This window comes from Buteo buteo, chromosome 18 (assembly GCF_964188355.1).
Source record: "Buteo buteo chromosome 18, bButBut1.hap1.1, whole genome shotgun sequence".
Lineage (NCBI taxonomy): Eukaryota > Metazoa > Chordata > Aves > Accipitriformes > Accipitridae > Buteo > Buteo buteo.
In genome coordinates this window covers 4,851,914-4,874,377 of record NC_134188.1, presented here as the reverse complement: position 1 = coordinate 4,874,377, position 22,464 = coordinate 4,851,914, and the positions used below count along the sequence as shown (strand labels likewise).

At 43.4% G+C, this 22,464-nt stretch overlaps 1 protein-coding gene across 1 annotated transcript in view; it reads left to right on the top strand.

Annotated features, from left to right (window-relative positions):
* The first annotated feature begins 2,250 nt into the window (after nt 1-2,250).
* MTUS2 (microtubule associated scaffold protein 2) overlaps nt 2,251-22,464 on the top strand; it is a 310,632-nt gene continuing 290,418 nt past the window's right edge. The window contains exons 1-2 of the mRNA XM_075050661.1: nt 2,251-2,272; nt 10,501-10,574. The gene's annotated coding sequence lies outside the window, so the exon portion shown is untranslated. The remainder of the gene's footprint in view (nt 2,273-10,500; nt 10,575-22,464) is intronic.

The following is a 22,464-nucleotide window of genomic DNA, read 5'->3' as shown; positions in this document are numbered from 1 at the left end:
AAGCAGCAATTTTTTGTTATCCCTTCTGTTTGTTGGAGTCGCATAAGAAATCTTTCACTGTACATTTGTATGGGCTACAGATCTCTCTTCCAAATGTTGGAGAAAAACAAGTTTATGTGAATTATCTACAGCAGATAATTTCACTTCTGCACAGAATCTAAAAATAAAGTGGAGCCCACATTCTACAGCTAAGTAGCTTTTAATTAGGTGCGATAATAGCATGAATTATCTTTTAGAATGCAATAGCTCCATGATCAGAAGTCAAGTGCTGGGAGTGATAATTGTTTGCAAAAATGTTCTATTGAGGGAAGAAACTCAATGCTGGCATGTATTTGCTTTTTTTCATGCATAGGTCTTGTCAGGCTGATTAATATTTTGCGTGAATTTGGGCTTTCTCAGTTAGTGTTCCTGTTTTAATACAGCCAGTGGGTCCTCTCAAATACTAATGTAAAAAGAGGGCAGTGAAAGCTTGTAAGTCCTCATCATTGACAGTTTCTTGCTAATACCTTTGGACAAGACAAATGGCACTGCTGCTTTCTGAAAATTAATGGCTGAGGTGCTGGGTGGTTTCGTTCACTTCCTTGGGATCCCCTCTCCTTCTTTGAATCGTGGATAAGCTCAGGGTTTGAACATAAATAATACTCTGAATTGTGAACTGAGGTGTGGCCACATCTCCTGTCCTGCCCGCTCTGCTGGGGGCTGGAAAGCTCTGGTAGAGCTGGTGGGGGGGTGGGGGTCCATGCTGTAAACCACCGCAGCTAAACCTGCCAGTGCCTGTCTCGTCAGGGTCCTCCTTTGTGCCAGCCGGAGGGATGCTCTCAGTGCCTTCACCAGCTAAAACGCTTGATCTTCATTGTCTCTGTAACTCAAGCGTAGCATTTAGTCCAGCGTGGTGGGGCTGGGGGTGGGGAACAGAGCTTTTTTCAGTCGGGAAGACAAACCTTAAAGAAAGGTCCTTTAAGGATAAGAGACTCACTTATGGTGCCACAGGGATGGTACTTGGCACTTGAGACTGCAGACAGATGCAAGCACAGTGTGTTTGAGCCCAGGCAGAAATAAGGAAGTTATTGCGTGCCTGGGAAATAAGGATATATCCTGTGACAGTGACTGTCCTGCCGTATGATGCTGTGACATGGCACTGGGTAAGGGAAGTCCTTCCACAGTGCTATACTGGATCCCAGCTGCCAAAGGGCCGGGCTGGAGCTGGGGTGCAGACCATGGGTGTTTTCTGCCAGACTCCTGGACACTGGCCATCTCGTGCCCCTCTGTGTCAGTCCTGAGCTCCTGGGTCTTCTCCTGGTGCCTCCAGGCATCGGTCCTGAGCTCCTGGCTCTTCTGGTGCCTCCGGGCATCATTGCAGGGGCTCCCAGGCAGGAGGATGCTGTGCGGCATCTGGCCGGCCTTGCGAAGCGGGAACCCCTTCACCACCCCCTCCTGGACAGACCTTCATGCATTTGCCCAGAGGACTTTGTAAAAATTAATTGAGTTGCCCAGCATTAGACACAGATCATAAAACTCCCATCTGATCTCGTGCCCGCTGTCGATTTTAACAGCCGATCGAAACAATGAGTGCTGGCTTGTTGGGAATATTAACGATACGCACAGAGATAGCTGTAACACAGGCTGTACGTGTAGATAAGCCTTTAAACGTGCAATAAAGAGCCTCTGCCTATATCACAAAGCTTGCTAACGGGACTAAAACCCCTGGGCGAGAGTTTAAGCAAAAGCGACGGAGATTACCGTTTGAGTTACAAGTTCTGCTGAAAAGCAAATTTCCGTGTCTGCCTCTTTGTTTACTTATTTTCTTGCTGGTTTTAAAGCGAAAGAGAAGTGGACTCGGGGAGAGCGGCCGTGGAAGGGAGGGAAATCCTCGCCACCACCAAGTCCCGTTTCTGCCTGATGTCACCCGAGGCGCCATCCCTCATTTCCTTGCAGGGCCGTTAATTCCCATTTTCTCAGGAAAACCGGGCAGCGACAGCAGCGTCCCGCGCGGGCGCTCCCGCAGAACTCGGTCCCGAGTCTCCCTTATCGCCGTTTACTATCGTGACACCTCCGTTTTTCCCGCCCGCTCCCTCCTTCGTGGTGCGTGAGGCGGGTCGCTCCAGCAGGGGGCGCTGCGCTGAGGCGAGGCGCGCGCTGCTGGGGCGGCTGCGCCCCCGCCGCTATATAAGAGCGGCCACGCGCCCCCGCCGCCGTCGTTCTGTTCCGCCGGCGGGAAGAGGGGAGGGAGGGGGGGGGAGGAGGAGGAGGAGGGAACGTACCACCGGGGCAGGTGAGCACCGCGTATCCGCTGTGGGCGGGCAGCGTGGGCGGGCAGCCTGGGCTCCCCTCCGCTCCCCCTCCCCTCCGCCGAGGTGGGGTTGCCCCTTCTCTGGGCTGCTGCTGAGGTGGTGGTGGGGGGGTGGGGGGGTGAAGGCACGACGCGTTCGGGCGGTGAGGGGGCGAAGCGAGCCCAGAGCTCGGTTCAGGTGGGTAGGATGCGTTATCTCCATGGATTCAGCCAAAAGTTTTGGGGACGCTCGTGAACGGACTGGCTCAAGCGGGCATTGCTCCCTGCGCAGCGCCGAGGTCGAAATTTGCCCGGTTTATGCCCAGCAGCAGTGAGTTACCGGTGGGACGGTGCCGGGGGGGGGCGGAGCGGGAGTTAAACGACGTCTCGTTATTTTTCTTAAGAATGACGACAGCTAAAGCAGCTACTGCGAATTATAAGCCGGTGTTTTGGTATGAAAGATAATAAATCCGTGGAAGGTAGGGCAGCGGGTCCAGACAAACCACTTCTGCTTGAAGAGCCGTTCACCTAGGCCGGTTGTTTCCAACTCCGTGTAGGTGAGCCTGGGTACCTTTTCCCTCCTCCTCGCTTCATCTCCCTTGCTACCTTTGCCTCTGCTTTTTTCTGCCCCGTCCCCATCACCGCATCCCGAAGGTAACAGCGGTGCTGAGGGGCTTGTGCCCTGTGCCTCAGCCTTCGCACCGGCCTGTGCTCCCTACGGGCACCCCTGTTAGGGAGCCGGTGATCCCTGAGCACTCTAAACGTGGAAAAAGCCAGCCAGCAGGAGCCTTGACATTTATCATTGCATTAAAACTGTCAAAGATCAAAAAACGAATAAATATTTTTCAGCAAGTCAAGCATTGGAAATATTTACTGATATTAAGGCATCGGTAGCAAAATAATTGAATGTCAAGTGTTTGCATACAGGTTAACTTTGCAATGGATGACTGCATTAAGGAGGCACTTGGCAGCAATTGTGCTGGATATAACATGATGCATAAATGCCTTGTTTTGGCTTGTGTGATTTCATGCAGGAATTGCTTTATGCTCTCTACATTCAGTGTTGTGTTTGTGGGTTTTATGGCTTCTCAGCCCCAATTTCAAGCAAGGTTGTGGGCTTTTCTAGATCTCCTGCTGCATAAACTCTTTACCAGTCTGCCCTTTTCCAATGCAATTAAATATACCCGGCTACTTGTCTCCTATCTCTGCAATCTGTTGTGGAGAGCACTACAGCCTGTGCTGCAGGAGAGTGGTAGCAGTGAGCTACATGTATGCAAATGAGGCTTAACTTCTCATTCTACTTTATTTATCATCACCTTAATTTCTGCGGAATAAAGTCCTATTTAAAGGTACAATAGGGGGATTCTGCAAGTGATCCTTTGAGTAAGGCACTGTGAGTTTGGAAATGCAGTGGGGGTTTGGAAATTGCTACCTGAGGTGAGGGAGGGTTTGAGAAAAACCTTTGCAAGGCTGTGTCTGTGTGGTTTATTTGAAGGAGCTTTTGATATGGTACCATGTCTTTAAGGACAGAGGTAGGTATTTGGCTACTGATCTAACAAATGTCAGCTGTAGGTTGCAGTCAGATTAGTTTTTCATTTCTTTACAGCAAAGCTTCTTCTATGGTAAAGTTTTCTAGGGTGTTGTCTGTGACTGTAACAAACAAGAAAGCAGCTTAAAACTCCTGGTCTAAATTTCTGGAGAGTGTATTTCTGTGCAAAACACATTTATGGTATAGTAAGCAATGCTAGATATTTAGAAGATAGTGGGGAGAGGAGAGCTAGCAGCACATCTGCTGCAGAAGTGCAGTTCTCCACATCTGTAAAGCACAACAGCACATCAGAGGCTGTGCAGGGAACTCCATAACCAGTGAGAAATAGTCCTCCCTCTTAGGTTCAGAAAAACAAGACTTCCAGCTTCCAGTGTGCATCCTCTATTTCCTAAGTTCATGCAGGAAGCATCAGAAATCAGCATAGGACAGAGAACTGCAGCCAGAATTGCGGGCTCCAGTGAAATGTGCTCTCTCCAGAGACTCATACAATGGTAGATGAAGTGAAGCACAATACAGTAGAGACTCATACACAGTGGTTGGTTTAATATTTGATTGAACGCTTTGGAGGAAAAAAGATCTAGGCATAATAATGGACGTATCAGTAAAGGTATTTGCTGAAGTGCCAGCAACAAGCAGTGCAAGAGGATCTCTTCCTCTCCACCCCTGGCTGGATGCTGAGGTTTGCTAAAAAGACTACCGAGCACAGCTGATTTAGCAAATGCTTTCCCTACACAAATATTGCATTTTATCGTAAGTTATTTATAATTACACTGGCCTGGTTTAAATGCAGCTTTTACTGAACATTCTGCAGTCAGTTCTGTTAAAGAAGTCTGAAGTAGCTGGAGTGGAAATAAAGTAGCAAAGAGCAGCAAGTGCTTGATGGTTTGTTTTGTACCTGAGCTTGCTATTGCAAACTCAAACCCATTGAAACAGTCTTTCTTCAGGAAAATAATAACGACGGATTTCTGTATAACTTATTCTGGCCACTATCCTAATATAAATAGCATCCTCGTCAGCTTGGGAACGCTGTCACTTGCTGTTGCTGGGCATGCATTTGATGCTTTGCTCTCTGAAAACCTTCTTTGTTTATTCTGTCCATTGCCATTATATGGTATCATCTTGCTATTCTGGATTTTCCAGTGGGGAACTGGGAAGAGGATAAGGTCCAACACTTCACCCAAGGTCACCAGAAAGATCTCCAGAGTACAGCCAAATGCTGTAACCACCTGACAGGGTCCCCTGTCATTGGTTTCATGAGAAAGACCTACTTAGCGAGGGTTTGTAGGGTGAGAAGCAAGAGGGGAAATGGTTAGCTGTTATAAATTTCTGTAACTACACAACCAAGTGATTTATACCAATTAAAGCTCTGTCCCATGTTACTCTGTTATAATATAAAACCAGGTTAGTATTTTGCAGCCAAAAGGCATATCTGTAAAACACTCAAAACATCTGAAAAATAGGTCTTCAGTACAAGAAAGGGCTGTTTAAGAGACTTTATTTAAGCAGTCACCTTAGTAATTTCTTTGAGGAGTTCTATTTTCTTTTTCAATTAAGTGGCTACAGAGCTGGCAGTCAGGCAAACAGGTTCAAAGCTCCTGGGATAGTGAATCTTCATGTTTCAGGGCAGGAACTGTTTTCTGCTCAAGCAAAAGTTGTTGCTGCTTTTGTGGCATAGTGTGGCACAGCATGTAGTCCTGCACAGAAAGTGGTGTCAGTGGTGCCCTGGCTGGAAGGTAAGGAGATCCAAGTTATGTTCCTATATAATTGCGGTAAAGTTGGTCTAAGACTGTGCCAACAACTGGGAGGAGTATGCTGGCCCACTCTTGCAGAGCGTTTGGGGACTGTGGATGGGAGAAGTCCGTTTTGTTCCCGCAGAGGCATCCACATCAAAAGTCTCTGCAAACGACTTAATCCTCAGAAGCAGCTGGTGTAGCAGCAGTTCCCAGGCTTTTGCTGTTAGTGACATCACTTGCAGATCAGTGATTTTATGCAATCCTCAAAACTAGCAAAAGCATCAGCTGAAAAAATTCCTTGGATTCCCCTCCCAGCCTGCAATCATGACTTCATTTAGATGATGGTGTAATACAGGTTGCTGCTCCTTATGTGAGCCTGAGGGCTGTTCTGCCCAGAGATAAACTTCTTTGAAGCAGCTATTGAATGGGATGCAGAGCTGGAAGGAAGGCATAACTTGTTCTTCTTTGCACAGCTGTGAGTTTCACTTCATGGGCATAATCACCAAACGCAGGAGAATGACTTCCCTTTGAAATCATAGTTAAAAAGTAAACAAGCATCTAAAACACATGCTGGGCTAATTAGTTTCTCTATTAAGTTTTACTTTTTGAATTTTACCTATTTGATAGCTTATCCTAAATGAGTTGGCTTCCGTGTTGATTATCCCCACAGGGTGCTCTAAGTTATGGCAAAATGTTAAGGCTGCCAAAGAGCCAGTCTGGCAGGCAAGGGTAGCTTGAACAGAGATGCTCCAGTAGTGCTTTCACCCTCTGGCATGTGTTGTCTCTGCCAAGTTTTGCATGGGGCACATGGAACAACAACCCCTTAAGCCACCTGAGATTTTCAGTCCAAGGTGGTCTTCATAATAATTCTCAAGTTTATACTGCCAGAAAAATTCAGAGGGACTGGATGACTCCCAAGTAATGTATTTCTGTGCTACAGGGTATGTTAGTCTTACTGAAAAAGAATTAGATTGTGATGGGGGAAAAATAAAGCTTTGTATTAAGCATTTCCAAGCTTGATGCAATTTGTTCATGCCAGAATGCTGGGAGGAATCATGATGTGCTATGCGCAGGGAAAACTGGCAGGATGCTGGGTGCAGATAAGGCATTCAGAAGTAAATTGCATTTGAGTGTGCTCGGCAGAGCCGTGCTCTCAGGATGAATGTATTCCTTCTGGTCTACAAGACCATCAGGTTTTTAGGTTCTTCTCTTGCTATTATGACAAAAGGTTGTTTGGCTATTGGTGTGGTATAATAGTGAGGCTTTAAAATGGGAATACCAGTAAAACAATCTCTGGAAGCTACCTACATGAGCCTTGGTGAAATCAAATGGCTGCATACACAAGACTAGAAATTTTACGGAGATCGGGAGAAAGTGTTTAGGAAAGGGTTGTTGTATCATGGTCACAATCTGGATACATTGTTTGGGGTTTAATGCTACTAGGATCAAAATAAATATTCAGCATGGGCACTAAAATTGGGCTGTTTCTTCAATGTGTTAAATGGTTGAAAGGCTAGGAGAATAGATAGGAAATCTGAGATCTACATGAAAAGAGTGCTTTTCTTCCCTTTTTCAGATCTTAAACTAAAAAAAAACTTTAAAAGAGCAGTTGAAAAGAATGGAAAACTTTCTTTAAATGTAGTTTGTAAGCTGGAAGGAAATGAGTAAGTTTCTAAACCAAAACCAGACTGGGTAAAGTGCTAATCTTGATATGACAGCAGCTTGATCAAATTACCAGCTAGGACTTCCTGAAACATCTGTATCTACCCATCCTTGATATTGCTAGAGCATGCCCCAAATACATGAGTTAAGTGGCTTACAGAAACAATGAATTTTTTGTCAATACATGTATTTTCTTAAATAACATGTGTATGCATAAATGTGTCATGTAAAATTGTGTGCATTACCATCAGAATTATTTACAGTAATAATTTAAGAAGACAAGGGACTCGGAGACTCTGCCAAATGAGCTTGTGTTTTTCATTGATGAAAGCCCAAGTGTCAGAGTAGCTCACAGCCATCTGATCCATGCAGCAAAGTTCAGGGCCAGGTCCACAGCCTTTATTCATATGAGTAATCCTTTAATGTCAACAGAGCCAATGAGATGCTGATGCTGAAGCAAGGAAAGCCCTCAGGCTTGGTTCAGAAGATACAGGCTTTGCCCTTCACTGAGGACTGGGTGGGAGGGTGGACAAAGGTTGCTTTATTTCACCTTTCTGTATCTTGAGGCCTCGGGTGGAGTGAGAGCTGAGTCACTGTCCCTATAAGCTATGTCAGTTTTAAGGTTAAACTGATTAGAGTGGAAAACATAACACTGACTCTGACAGACCCACAATGTTAATTTTTAGCTGCTCAGCACTTAAAAAAAACCAAACAAACAAATCATGGAAAAACTGCCCTGTTTGATTGTTCCTATTACATAATAGCAATGTCTTTTGGATTTGAGAGATGTCATGAGCAACATGTCCCTTATGTAACAAATCCAAGTTGCTGTAATCCCTGCTGTGCTGCTGCTGACCCTGGGCAGCCAGGAATAGCCTGGGAGTGGTGCTGAGCTCCCTGGGCTCTCCTCTGGGACTGCAGAGTAGCTGTGGAGCAGAGGTCCTTTGCTCTGAGGGGTGTTTCAGCCAACCATGCTTGCTGGATTTGCCGTCTTTTTCTGCTAAAAGAGTGCAAATAGGGGCTGAAGTCCTGTCTTACTCCTTATGGGCAGAGCTGATCCTCCCCCACTTCCTTTTTTTTTTTCTTTTTTTTCCTGAAACATCAGCCTTTACCCCCATTTCCAGCTGGAAACAGGTCATCTCATCCTCTTGGTACCTTTGTTCCTGTGCTTGTTTAATAAAAAAAAAAAAAAAAAGGGGGGGGGGTAAAAACCAGGTCAGACCTTTTGAGCAAGTCTTTCCAAGCCTTTCTTCCATCTTGTGGGACAGTGCCATGGCCTGATGTCTGGGGGGATGTGCTGATGTGCTGGGCTTGCCAAGGTGGGTGCTTTGGGGGAAGAGCTGCAGCCACATATCATCTTGAATTCAGGGGCCTCCTGTGCCACTCAGCTTTGGTGGGGTGTTTGGGCCTCATTCCTGGCCTCTGATTTCATATGCTGGGTGTGGAGATGGTGGACCAGCATATGGGGGCTTGTGGAGCGGGAAGGAGGCTGCTGGGAGAAGCCAACTCCATGTGCTTGGGGCTTGGTGTCTGTGCAGAGGGTCTGCCCCTTAACCCATCAGCACAACAGGTTCAAGCTGTCTCAATTAAAGTGGGTAAACCAGTGTGGAAGAGCATCTTAGCCCTGCCCAAGGAGTTTGTGCGCTTTGCTGGCTGCAGCTCCTGCCCTGTCTCCTCCATAGGAAAGCACTGCTCTGCCCCGATCGCCTTGGTTGTCTCCAATGCAGTAAGGAGCATTTGAAGAATGATAACATAAAAAAAGCAACATTGTGGGATTGTCTGGGAGGGGAAGGATTGAGGTAGCTGTGCACAAAGAGACCTATCTAATTAAAACCGCAGGGGAATGGAGATGGTGGCTAATGAGGCTGAACATACAACTTAATTTAACTGAGTTATTTGAAAAGAAGCAAGCTGCCTTGCTGGGGAATGGAAGGTGGGGGAAAAAAATAGAATGTACCTGAAATTTCTTATTAAAATATAAATTTCATTGTAATTAGTGCATCTTTTGCTGTGAGTTACTTTGGATTTGGGGTTTTACCACATTTGAGTGAAGTTTATGTGAATCAAACATTTTAAAAGACTATTTGATTAAATCTTACCTAGAATCCCATTTATATCTTCCATCTTCTAATATTTTCTAAGCTTTCTATCTAACTTTTCTCCACTTGATCTTCACTACAAGGGAAAATGAGTGTCATATGACTTCCCCTTTTCCCTCAGCTGTCCTTCTCCATTCTTTCTCTGACTCTGCGTTTTCCTCTGTCATACTTTCAGGTCTCTTCTCATTTCTACCTGCTCTGCTTGTCCCACAGTCACATCCCTCTTCTTAGTCTTCCTCGCACTTATACCTCTTAACTCTTCACTCTAATCTCCTGACTGTTTCCCATCATAACATAAATACACACACATCACTGACATAATATTAAAAAAACCCCAAACAACAAATCCCCAAACAACTGAAAACCAAAACCTTTTCCAGCTTTTTTTTTGTCATCTTATGATCTGGTCAGCCGTACTTGGGAGATCTTCTATTTTCATCTTTGATTCTCACCAGTTTGACTTTGGCCCCTTTTACCACTGGTAAAACCGTATTTTGTGACCTCTTATCAAATCTCAGGACTGGCTTGCTTTCCTTCTCTGCCTTGACCCAATGTCTTTTGATATAACTCACATTCTCTGATTCATAATGTTTACTTCTTGTGATCGTGATCTTTCCTCGACTTCTGGGAGAAGCTCCTTCTGTGTGTTTTCTGGATGATCTGCCTCATCTTTTCTTGTTTCTCCTCTTTCCTTCCATACTTCTGGGTGATCTCATCACAAGCAAATTCAGCTAAATCTCCCTGAATAGCAATACATCACCCTTATCCCATCAAAATGTGGCATAGGGACAAGGCATCAAATAGCACAGAGTCCCTTAAAAACAATGATCTCTGTAAATACATTAAAACCTGACTAGGTTTAAGCTGTGCTTCCCCTTCGCTTGTGTACCTAAATTTGACTTGAGAGCGTTGACTTAATCTAAAGATACTCCAGAGGAAGAGGAAGAGAAAATGCAGAGTTTTTGTTTCACAAAGTTTTTGTATACTCTTCCCCTTTTGTGAGTAGGTGTATTGCTTCATTTCGCTCATTCCTAACACGGACCAGTTTATCTGTGAGCTAATGCCAGGAAACTTGGACAGGATCATAATCAGGATATTTAATCTTGAGCACTGTGTTTACGAAAGATTTGATGGTGTATGCCCTTGTTACCTACTCTAATTCTAATGAGTCTTTTGGTTTTTTTTAAGGTTTCCACCCTGGGACTGTCTTCTAGGGCAAACTATCACCAATGGAAGTAAAATTTGTTTTTCCAGCATTCTGGGTAAGCTTGTCTTCCATATTATTAAAGTCTGATTTGATCTTTTAAATGTTTTTGCCACCAAAGAACTCTTTTCTAAGTTGTCTTTGATTTTTATATTAGTGCTAGTCTACCCAATGAAAAGAAAACTCCCTCTAACAATTGTGTAAACAACAGAGATAAAGGTGTCTTCAAAGCAAACCGTGAGACTCTTTTACTGGGGGGAATTATCAAGCAAAAATAGATCTTTGCTTTCCTAATGTTTTTGATTTCTGTCTGGTAGGTATAGCATATATGGAAAATATTAATATCTAAACCAATGTACTATATATCTAAACTAAATCCGGTACTTTTTGAGATAATGTGACAATACTTGAAGTTAGTCTTTCATGCTTGGGAAGGCATAACTTTGTCAGCTGGGAGATGACCATGATATGGATCCTGGTAAAGTTGTGTTGTAGTGGCATGAGGTTGTGTTCAGTTGTGAGCAGTAACAATGCTTTCTGAAGCCTCTGGGAGGTCAGCAGTGATGTTTTACCTGGAAAAAAAGATGACAGCTATGCTCGCAAGTTGCGGGGCAGTATTTGTCACCTGGTTGGGGGCATTGGCTCTTTGCCCACTAGCAACAGACTGACAATGGTCCCAAAGCCTCAAATGACTTGAGGAAATGGATGGAGGTAGGACAGTGTGGGCTCTGGAAGGAGGCTGACCGTATGGGGTACTGCCAAATTCTGGAGGGGGTGGTGGAGGTCACAGGCTGCTTCTTCCCAGCCTATCCCCAAGCAGGCTGGCTGTGTGCATCCCTGGCTTTGGCCCAGCCAGAGGTAACCTCAGACAGACCAAATTAAACCAGAGTTCTGAGGTTGCGTTTTCTGTGATGACCAGGTCATGATGGGACAGTCTCCTTTTGTGGTCTTATACTGTCCCCAGTTTTACAGCAGGCTCATGGCTGATTTTCCCTGTGCGTCAGTAGGGTGTGACAGCCTGCTGTGTCCTGCTGGCTGAGCAACCATGGGGAGGAACAACAAGAACAACAAGTAGCCCAGCGTGTGCTTCCCTGAGTATGCATCTCCTGGGGCCAGGCCTGATCCTGTCCCTCGAGTGATAAAACACAGCCTGGCTAGAGAAGTTCTGATGGCAACTTGGCATAAGTGTTGCTCTTTCCTTTGGGGAGACTTGGACCTGGTCCAGTCTGGAGTCAGAAAGGTCTGACAAGAGCAGCCAGCACTGGGAGAGGGTCAGGACCCCAGCAAAGCCTTGGGGCATGGCTCTAGCACGCAGCACTGTATGTGGTGAGGAGGCACCCAAGGGGTGACATTTCTGTGGTAATCAGACTGAGGGCAGAAAGCAGATGGGAGCAAAGAGAAAGCAAACCCAGGTCATTGGCAAGGACATTCCCACCATCCCAATCCTCAATGTAGGAAATCCTATACCATGTCCGTCTCCCTCTCCAACCCAGGAGGCGGGGCCAATAGGGACTGGCAGGGCTCAGAAAGATGAAGCAGACATCATCAGGGCATGATGCTTGGCTTTCAAAGGACTCTTCAGATATGCCGATGCCTTTGGGGATGGTGCTAGGTGATAGGAACGGTACAGTTACAGGAGCTTGGGTAAGAATATCCCATCCCTTACCCAAGTCAAAAGCTGTTTCTCTGGCAGCAGTCATGCTCAGTCACAGATGACGTAGTTGTGGCTGTGAAATGGGTGATTGAACTGGTGTGTTACTGTCTTCTGGGTGGCACGCGCATCCTGGTTATAATTCCACAGCAGTCATGCAGCTAAACACCAAATGAGGGAAATCCTGTGTTTATGGGCTTCTGGGTGGCATGTGATGCTCCAGCACTCTGTTGCCTGACATGAAAGAATTGGAAGGCATAGAGCAATGCACATCTTCTGTTTGAAGACAACATTTGCAGGACACTGCGCTGAGCGATGTGAAGGATGTACAGAAATGCCTTTATGTCTTTCCCATATACAAATGACTTCTGGTTTAAAAGCAATTATAACTGTTTCTGCCTTCTCATTACTGGGGTTGTAAGTCTTGTAACTCACCTGGTGAGGCTAAAGCTGTATGACTCTTGTGGGTGGGAAGAGTTGCTGTTTGGACCCTCTCAAAGAATGTTCCTGTGTACAGGTCTCCCACTGCCATTAACTGGATAAAGTCAAAGGCTGGACCCTGGATTTAGGGCTTGGCTACAGAGCTGGAAGAGCAGAAGCTGAAGTGAGAAATACAGATGAATCCTGCTGAGTATTCTTAGTCTTCTATATATGCCTGTGGATTTCCCAGTTTGGTTGAGGACTCTCTAGTGCTTGGATGATGGTTATGAAAAGAAGTATATCAGCATCCAAAAAATGGAATTGTATGTTTCACTATTCTGTAATTGCATCTAAATGAGATAAGACCAAAAAAAGCAGAGGAAGTAATTTCTTAGTAGTGTTCTCCAAAAGGTCACATTAAAGCATTCCCTTTCATAAGGTATGCTGTTTCACTGTTATACTGAGTACTTGTTTCACTAACATGTTCCCTTCCTTTTTGAGCCGACATGTCAATGGTATTCAAAGTACGGCCTGTGAGAAGCAGCTTGAAGTTTTGATTCCTTATGGCTAGCAGGTTTGGAAATCAAAGGCCATCAGCTGGAAAAGAGCTCTGGGAATCTTTGAAATGAATTTGCTCTGTGATGAGTGTTAGAGATGTTCAGCTTCTGAAGGGGGAAATTGTGCCAGAAGTAGATGTTGAATAGAGCAAGAAACGTCGGAGACTATTTTGCAATTTGAGTGCTCATTGTAGACCTGGGAGAATGAAGTTTCCTGGCCCATTCCAGAGCTATCTACAAGAATGGCATTTTCAGACCCCTGTGTTTTGTTTCAAATAGGCAGGACCAAATAACGTGTGTTTGGCAGAGATAATGTGACTTTCACCTCTCATACTGATCTTAGAGTGCTACATGGGAAGATGATGGGTATACAAGAGCATAACCTTGTTTGAGAGATTTGTATGAAGTTAGTGTTTTAGTCACAGCTGTACCTGATGGGAGGCTTTCTGACATGCCACGGAAATACTGTTCTGATAGCATTACTTTAAAAAATGTTTCCTAAGGAATAGGTCAAAGTGGTCTGCATGGGAAGTTGTAGATCAAGAGTTTGATACCATGCCTCTCTATTTATGCAAACAGCTAGTGAGATGCTTCAGAGGGATCGATTTTTGCTGCTTTCAGCTAAAAATCAGAAATTCAGGTAAGTGACTTGATAATATTTTAAGTCATCCAGTAATTTAACACTGGATTAGAGTTGAAATCCCATAGAAATACTCAAGACACTTTATACTGTATCAGATGGATTAAGCATGATTCACTTATTGCATTAAATTCCAGAGGGATTAATAATGTCTGGGTCATTGTTTCCTAGGCTTATAAATTTAAGGACCGGAGGGAACCACATGAATATCTATTCTTACTGCTTGCTCAGTGCAGGTCAGAGAAATGCAGGATATATCAGTAGTAGTCCTTTAACTTTTCTTCATTTAGCATATCTTCCTGAAAAAAGATCAAGGTCTTGATTTAAAGGGTAGCGGTAGTAATGAATCTACCATGTCGCAGGTAAATTGTTTCGGTAAATAATGAGCCTTGCCTTTTGAGGCAATCTGTAGCTCTTTTCAGCTTCCAAATGGTGTACCTCATTTTTTTTCTGCTGGACTGACAAGGAATCTGTTATTTGGATGCTGAGTCTCCGTTTAGTTTCCATTTCATTAGTCACTTTTGAAATTCATTTATTATGAGCAGTGTTGATGTAGTATGGTGAATCTTAACTCAGGATTTTATCTATAGCATGACTTGAAATTTCTGCATAGTGTGAAATATGTCTTGTCAGCACACTACCATTATCAAATGATGATGTAACTGCATACAAATGATCAGATTTACATGACCAGGCCTATTTTCCATACAGCTGTGTTGATTGGTGTTAATTATGCTACTGTCTTTCAATGCTTTATTGATTGTGTCCCATGATAACCTTTCCCTGCTGTTGCTTACTACTGATGCCAGCCTAATTGTTTGATAGGTGCTTAGGTTATCCCACTTAACCCTTTTAAATACTGCTTTGATATTAGCTCTCCCCAGTCACCAGGAACTTCTTGTGTTTCTATGTTTGTTAAAAGCAGTCATTAAATCCAAAGTTATTGGTTCATCTGCCCTCTACTCTTGAATGCAGGGTTTTAACTGAGGGGCTATTTAAAGCTCTTTCCAGTTACTGATGACATTATCACTGTAAGATGTGAATCTTGCATCTCTCTGAATGCAGAGTGGAAGTAGTTGTCAAATACATTTGTCTTTTTTTGAATTGTTAATTTTTCTGGAATGACCAGTTATTGAAGTCATTGCTTGGCATTCGCTTATTCTTGTTCCATTTAGGGAGGAGCTTCTGTTGTCATAAACCTCACCATAGCTTTTTAATGTGGTTTTTTTCTTCCATCATTTGCTTGCATTTCTGCAATGTTAATTTGTATTCATTGCTATCAGTGTCTTTCTTCCCCATCTGTTATGTACTGTGGGTTTGTTTTACAGGTTTCTCTGCTGCTGCTGTCACTTTCCTTATCCAGGATTCTTCAACCAAAAAAGCTTCCTTTCATGGCTGGAGCACAGTGATTTTTTTATTTTTTTTTGGCATGTAATAAAGCATCCCTTAGCAGGTCCTTTTTATATTTTTGTGTGACTATTTCCCCATGCTCAGTTTTGCTCATGATTGTTTTTAGGTTTGAGAAATTCTTTCTAAAATATCCAAACAAGTAAGTTAGATAGTGGCTAAGATTACATATTGTTTTCCAACTGCAAAAAAAATTGGAGCATTGCCCTTTGCTTGTAGTGAATCATCATATTCTAGTTAAATGGTTCACCTGTATCCAGTAGGAGTCCAATATAACATCAGCTAGAGTTGACTTCACTACTCTCTTGTGTTAAGCCATGAATAACGTGCAGACTTTCTTGAAGTCTTACTAGCAGAGTGGTTCTTCCAGAACAGATTCTCTGCTAGATAAAATTCAATGTGACAGTATTTTTCATAACTTCAAGGACATATGCTTGAGGAGTGCCCCATTCTGTTCCCTTACCTCATTTGATGGTTTTCTATCAAACCTCAGCCTTTGTCTCAGCTTGTCACTTGCCAATATCCCAGATTTTGCTTTTCTCTTTGGATATGCGGTGTCCATGGCTTTATCTTCTGCCCACCCTGTTTCTCTTTCTCTTAGGTACAGTGCTTTTTAGTGTTTATTTTTATCATGTGTTTGTCTGTTACCTTCTTAACCTTTAACAGAATTGAGCTTTCTTTTGAAAAAGGCAATTCTAATTTCTATTGAAATTGAGCCCAGTCATTGCCATTGTAAGCAAGCTTTCAGGGGAACAGATTGTTTGCCCTTTTTAAAAAAGAAGCTATTCAAGTAGCAGTATGGTGAAAGCATTGCTTTCTATTTCTAGGTCTGCAATACTTGAATTGCAAGTTTTTTGACAATTTGTGTTGACATGGGGAGGCTCTTTTTTGTTGGTCAGACCTCTACAGTTGGCAGCTCTGAGTCCATATGGCCTTTTGCAAGCCTGTGGTTGCTGCTAGGTTGCTGTGCAGACAAGGTAAACTTCATGAGATGGAGTTCATGCTGCGGTTGGTTCGGGGCTGGCTCTGGACAGCAGCTGAAGGAAAAGGACAGTAGCTGAGGTCAAAAGCTGATATACTTTCTCTTCTCTCATGCTTTGTGCAAGTCTTAGAAGCACAGTCTTAAGAAATGGCTGTTACTGAGATAACTGGGTAGATTTTTATTAGTGAAAACAGCATGGACCTAGAAATTAACTTCTCACTATTTGAAGCAAGTGACTTGTCAACATGTGGTCTTGTGCTGTCACCAGAACTGACTTGCACATCTAGCCTTGGTGAGGGTTTGCAAGGAGCTGTATGGGCAGAAGATGGTTCGCATGAGGTGCTCACATCCAAATGCCTGAGAAAGACCCACATCTTCCAGTGTTTTACTGTGCTTAGCACAAAAGTATTTTGGCAGCTAAGTATCCTGAGTACAGAACCTGCAGAATGATTTACTGGATGTATTCAGGTGGGTTGTGGGAGTCTTACTCGTCACTGGTGAGGCTGCACCTCGAGTCCTGTGTTCAGTTTTGGGCCCCTCACTGCAGGAAAGACATGGAGGTGCTGGAGCGTGTCCAGAGAAGGGCAACCAAGTTGGTGAGGGGCCTGGAGCACAAGTCTGATGAGAGGCGGCTGAGGGAACTGGGGTTGTTTAGTCTGGAGAAGAGGAGGCTGAGGGGAGACCTTATCGCTCTCGACAACTACCTGAAAGGGGGTTGTAGCGAGGTGGGTGCTGGTCTCTTCTGTCAGGTGGCTGGAGACAGGACGAGAGGAAATGGCCTCAAGTTGCAGCAGGGGAGGTTTAGATTGGATATTAGGAAAAATTTCTTGACTGAAGGTGTTGTCAGGCATTGGAACAGGCTGCCCAGGGAAGTGGTGGAGTCACCATCCCTGGAGGTACTTAAAAGACATGGTGCTTAGAGACATGGTATAGTGGTAGACTTGGCAGTGTTAGGTTTACTGTTGGACTTGATGATCTTAAGGGTCTTTTCCAACGTAAATGGTTCTATGACTCTAAGTTACTGGTTTCCCTATCCATAACCACACCATTACTGAATTGTTTCTAAGGAGCAGCATCCCAGCTGGATTTGAGTCCACCAAGCAGGAATTGGCTTGTAAATGCTTTGGGACAAGGACACTTTTCATTCATCAGCGTTGTGTGGCTTAGTATGAGGGATGCTACTCCAAGCATCCTTTCAGTACAAAGGATTACACAAATAAAATGAATGATATAAACAAGGGCTAAGAAATGATCTATCTGCAATGACAGAATAGCAACAACTTTGCAAGCTCCTAGTTTAGCCTGCTTAAAGTTACTTGCAAAGAATCTTCTGATATGTTAATTATATTATTCATACTGTTTTTCTGAATTTCAAAACAAAGTGTGACCTTGATTTCAAAGTAAAAGTGCATGAAAGCATGCTGTGCTAATTTTTCATAATTAATCACATATAAGCCAATTTTATGGCAAAACAGATAAATGAGATGTCAGAATATTTGTTTGTAAATACTTTGCTTCAAGATGTTAGTGCAATTTGGGTCTTAGCTTTAACAAAATCCAGTGTTTCTTTCAGTTTCACTGTAGGATGAAAGCACAGCATGCAATACATGCTGCATTTAAGCTCTAAATGGATATACTGTAACTGTTCCTGAGTCTGTCTTGGAGGCTGAAGCTAGTGCTTTTCCAGAGATGACTCAGAATATGGGCTTTTCTTCCCTTCTGAAGAGAAGACAAGCTTACACAACTATGTTTTCAACTTCAAAGAGCGCACACATTGATGATGGCCCTTGTCTGGCACCGCAATGAAGTGCGCGGTGAGGTAGGTTAGACTTGGGGCCAGTGCATCCTCCCATCCTCACCCCAGGGGGAGGTGAGGGGGTGCCATGGCAAGTCCCCCCTGCCACGGGACTGTTTCCAGGGTGGGTGGATGGAGATGCAGGGCCCTTGCCTTGGTGCCCATGCAGGCAGTGCAAGGCTGTGGGGATGCTGTGGGACGAGCTCAGAGGTGCAGGAGACCCGCTGCCAGTGCAGGGGGGAGTTTGTACACCCCAGGCTCCCACTCAGCCAGGGCTTCTGTTACAGCAACCTCTGTCAGGACAACCAGAAAGCCACACTGAAACTAAATGGATAGAGCCATTTGACTAATAACAAATGCCCATGAATATCATATTTGGGTAACTTTGCATAACAAAGTTAACAGCTGGTAATGTGTGTATTATAAGTGCTTTTAAAATAGGATTTACTGAATTCTACTGTAAAGTGTCACAGGACGGTATTATTTTATAGCTCACTTCAGTTGTCTCTCTACCTCTGTCTAGCAAGTCCTGGCGTTTAGTATCTGTTACATATGCAGTATAATAGGTTTTGGCATTAGGCTGCATTTGGTGCATAAGCTAGTGTTAGTCTGAGTCTTATAGCCCTTCCTTCTAAGCTGCCAAGTGGTAGAGGATATAGCTCTGATGAGAGAAAACAATTTAAACTTTCTCAGTGAACCAGTTTTGAGAAGAGTTTTTTCTCAAATGCAGAGTTCCACACTGAAGCAGTGTGATTAAAAGCCTATGGGGGAATCAAGCATGGGAATGGTTTTAGGGAAGATCAAGGGACTGAATGCAATTTTTTTCTTCAAATGATAATTAAAGAAACAGCATCCTCATTAGCATAATACACTAAATGATAAAAAGAATTGGACAGATGCCTAATCTTGAAATGCTTCTTAATTTACAAGTACACATTTTAAAAAGAAAGCAATTGAGGTCTGTTCTTTCTAGCTGCCTGCCTGAATCATCAAAACTGCTGCTTATATAACTTACTGGCTCAAAGAGGAAAAAAATGCACAGAAAAGTAGTTATGTACTCCAGGATACCATCCATACAATGTCCGTTGCACATGTATAGATAGTAGAGCATCCACAATATTTCAGGTCTTCTGAGATTGGATGCCTACCAGACAAAATTACACATTTGAGCAGATATTCTCAACTGGGGCCATATGCAGCCTCAAAGGAGTTCAAAGGCAGCTGCTGCAAAAATGAAACACTCCTTTTTCTGTTGATTCTTGACTCTAATTATCTAGAAGGTGGCTCCTGAGTTTCTTATGATCACATGTTGAGCCACAGAGAAATGTATTTGAGAGTCCCATCAAGTTTAGGGTTTGAGAAGAATTTCTGAATTCTTGCTAAGCAAAAATGACTTTCTGGTTTTAATGAAATTGTGAATCAAATGTGGCAAGGAGAAATAGGTGGCATTCACATTGATGCTTCCGTGACTTACCTGTATTCTGTTCTTGTTGAATGGAAGCTGCAATGGTGCAGTTTCTGTTTCACTTTAAATATCATCCTAATTCTGTTCTTTCACCATCACATCTCTAGGCTTCAGAAGGGTTTTGAAGCGAACCAAAATCTTGTGAAGTCTCAGAATTATGTTGCCATCTGTAAATGTGGTGAAGCTCATTAGATGGTGTCTACAGCGCTGAACGAGAGCTGGGTATGTGGCAGGGAGCGACTTGCTTGCGCTGCTCGGTGTACCCTGCTCTATGCTGAGAGTTGTTCTGCACTACCCAGCCCTCACCTTGGGTCTCTGCTGGGACCCATATGCTGCCCTGTACAACATAATTATTCCTCTGTGTGCATTTTTTTTCATTCGAAGCTTGTGAAATATGGTGAGCACCAGAGCACTTTTTATACTGTGAAAAGGAGGGTATGTTGTGTGGGCACACAGGGTCAGCAAGAAGGCGTGTTGGGAGTGTTAAAACTTGCTGGGCTAGTGATGGGAAACTGTGTTGATGGGTGTGTGGGATCCAGACCTGATCTGGTCTTGTCTGTGCTGCTACTGAGAGTGGTCCCTGGTGTGAATACCCCAGACCACACTGGGGTATTGCCAGACTGTTGAAAAAACTTACCTTAACTAAATGACAGTCCTCTCTTTGTCTGGTAGTGCTAGAGTGTGCATCTCTGGAAGACTAGAATGGCAATTACACTTCTGATAAGTTTAAGTGTATTGAGGAGAAAATTATTTATTTTTTTAGGAGTGAAAATGATTTCTCAGTGGGAACTGACTTGAATTATTCCACATGCAGCCCCAATCCAAGGTAGAGGTAGATTTTTCTAGCTGGAAGTAAACCTCTCCTTCTCAAATCCTAAAGCTTTTCTTCAGATGGAGAGCTGGTAACCACCACTTTATGAAGGGGCTGTGGCAGCCAGAGAGCCAAGAGGTAGGCTGGAGTAGGCAGTCTCTACCAAAGCAGTATCCTGCCCCTTTGAAGCTTGCATATTTTGATAAGTACAAATCTCAATTTAATGTTAGGTAATGAAAAATCTTCAGCTGATGAGTAACTTGACAAGGGCACCCCAGAAAGTCAGAAGACTTTTCAGCCCTCTGCTAGGTGACTGCTACCAGTCATAGTGTTCTCTGTTGCAGCCTGGGTTTGTTTGGCCTTAAGACTGTTAATAAAACAAGGTGGGTGATTGAATGCTTTAGAGTAAATATGAATGCTGCTCAGAAGATGTTATGGCAGGTAACTTGTTCAGTTTCTATTGTAACCTCTGAAGTAGTTTGGAGTCAAAGACCTGCCTGTTTGATTTTTCTAGTGTCTTAACACATCAGGCTGAACCTGATCCCTTTATATCCTGCTAATCTCTCATATATGCTGAAGTAGTAACCGTGGAGCCAGAGAGTTCCGATATATAAAAGGCAGCGCTATTGATCTTGCTGATGCAAGTTCAAAGCCCTATGTGGAAATACATATGATAGTTCTGGAGAATGAATAAATGGAGTGGTACGTGCTAGGGTGTGCATTTTCAAGGCAATGCTGTATCTCATTCAGATCTGTAGTCGCCACAAGTGAGTTACTAAGACATGAGTATCCTTACTGTTAGCTGGTCTGAATGCTGGTAGCGCTTCAGCTATTCAAAATCCAGCATTGCAGTCCATAGGGCTCTGCAGACGTTCTTGGGGTTTTCTCTACGTGCATCCCTGTTGTCTGTTTACTGTGCCTGTGGCTGCTTAGTTGGGCACGTGGTACGGGATGGAGGGTGACCCTTCCTCATCCAGTTCAGGATCTTCGGGGTCCTTTGTTGGCATTGCATCTGGGTTTCTTTATCAGATGAGAAAGGTGGGGACAGGGCACCACAGAGGTATGTTGCTCTGCTAGGGTTGGGATGCAGTGGGAGTGTGCTCCCGGGCTTAGGGATTCAGTTCTTGCCAAAATTGCACATTTTCATCTAGTCCGTGTTCGTGGAGAGCTTGCTATGGCTTGTGCATGCTATAAGGACCAAGTTTGAAACAGTCTTTCTCACTTTCTGTTTTTCTAATAGATTTTAATGATGCTTATTGCAGTCCTATTTTTTTTGTGGGTCTCCTGATATTTCATGATTTTTTTAATGCCTGATTTGCATACATGTTATTTATACATATGTGTATGAGCTTTTTCTAATCTCTACAGTCTGAGGAGAAAAAAAGCTACAAAAAGTAATGCAATTCCCCTCAAAGGCTGAACTAACAATTGACAAATAAATGTATTGTAATTTATTTTTAATGATGAGATTTTGGAGGAATGACTCATAATTTTTTAATTGCAGGGTTTTTCAATGTTAAATTTGTTCTACTTGTATTTGTTTTAATGACTCTTAAAGGTAAATAAATGTAGGCTCAGTTATTTTTCCTGCTGGAAGTAAATAAGATTGTAGTCTGGCACTTACATTTTTCTAGCATTCACGTAATTCCTGTCAGATCTCTTGTGTTTACATCGGCGCTGCAGTTATAGATTTGTCTGAGTTCCTCTGTTAGGATCCATCATTCCAGTAGCTAGGAAGTTTCCCGGAAACGTCAGCAATGTTCTTCCTTTTCCTCTCAAGGGAAAGGTTTTAATTTTTTTCTGCAATGTCTTCATTCTTATTACATCACTGAATACTGGGATATAACCCTTCATGTTATTTTTGACTTTCTGAAAAAAAAACCAAACCAAAACTTGCCAGAACTTTATTGTAAGCCTTTTGTCCACCCAAATGTTACTCTGAGTATGAACAGTTATCACATATAAAGGTGGCTCTGAAGGAGAGATTCAGGCTGCTTCTTGCTTAAGTGAATTTAACTCTTAAGGAAGGACGAGGAGGTCTTTGACATAATAAACTGTTCAAAAAATAAATGTGTAGGAAGCTTAGAGCCTGTCCCCCATTTTCTGATTTGCAAGAGCATTCTTCTCTCTGTCCCTGATGCTGCTTAAAAATTGGTTCCTGTAAATTTCAGAGGTTTATTAATTTGACTTACATTAAAATGCTGTTTCTATGGAGTCAAA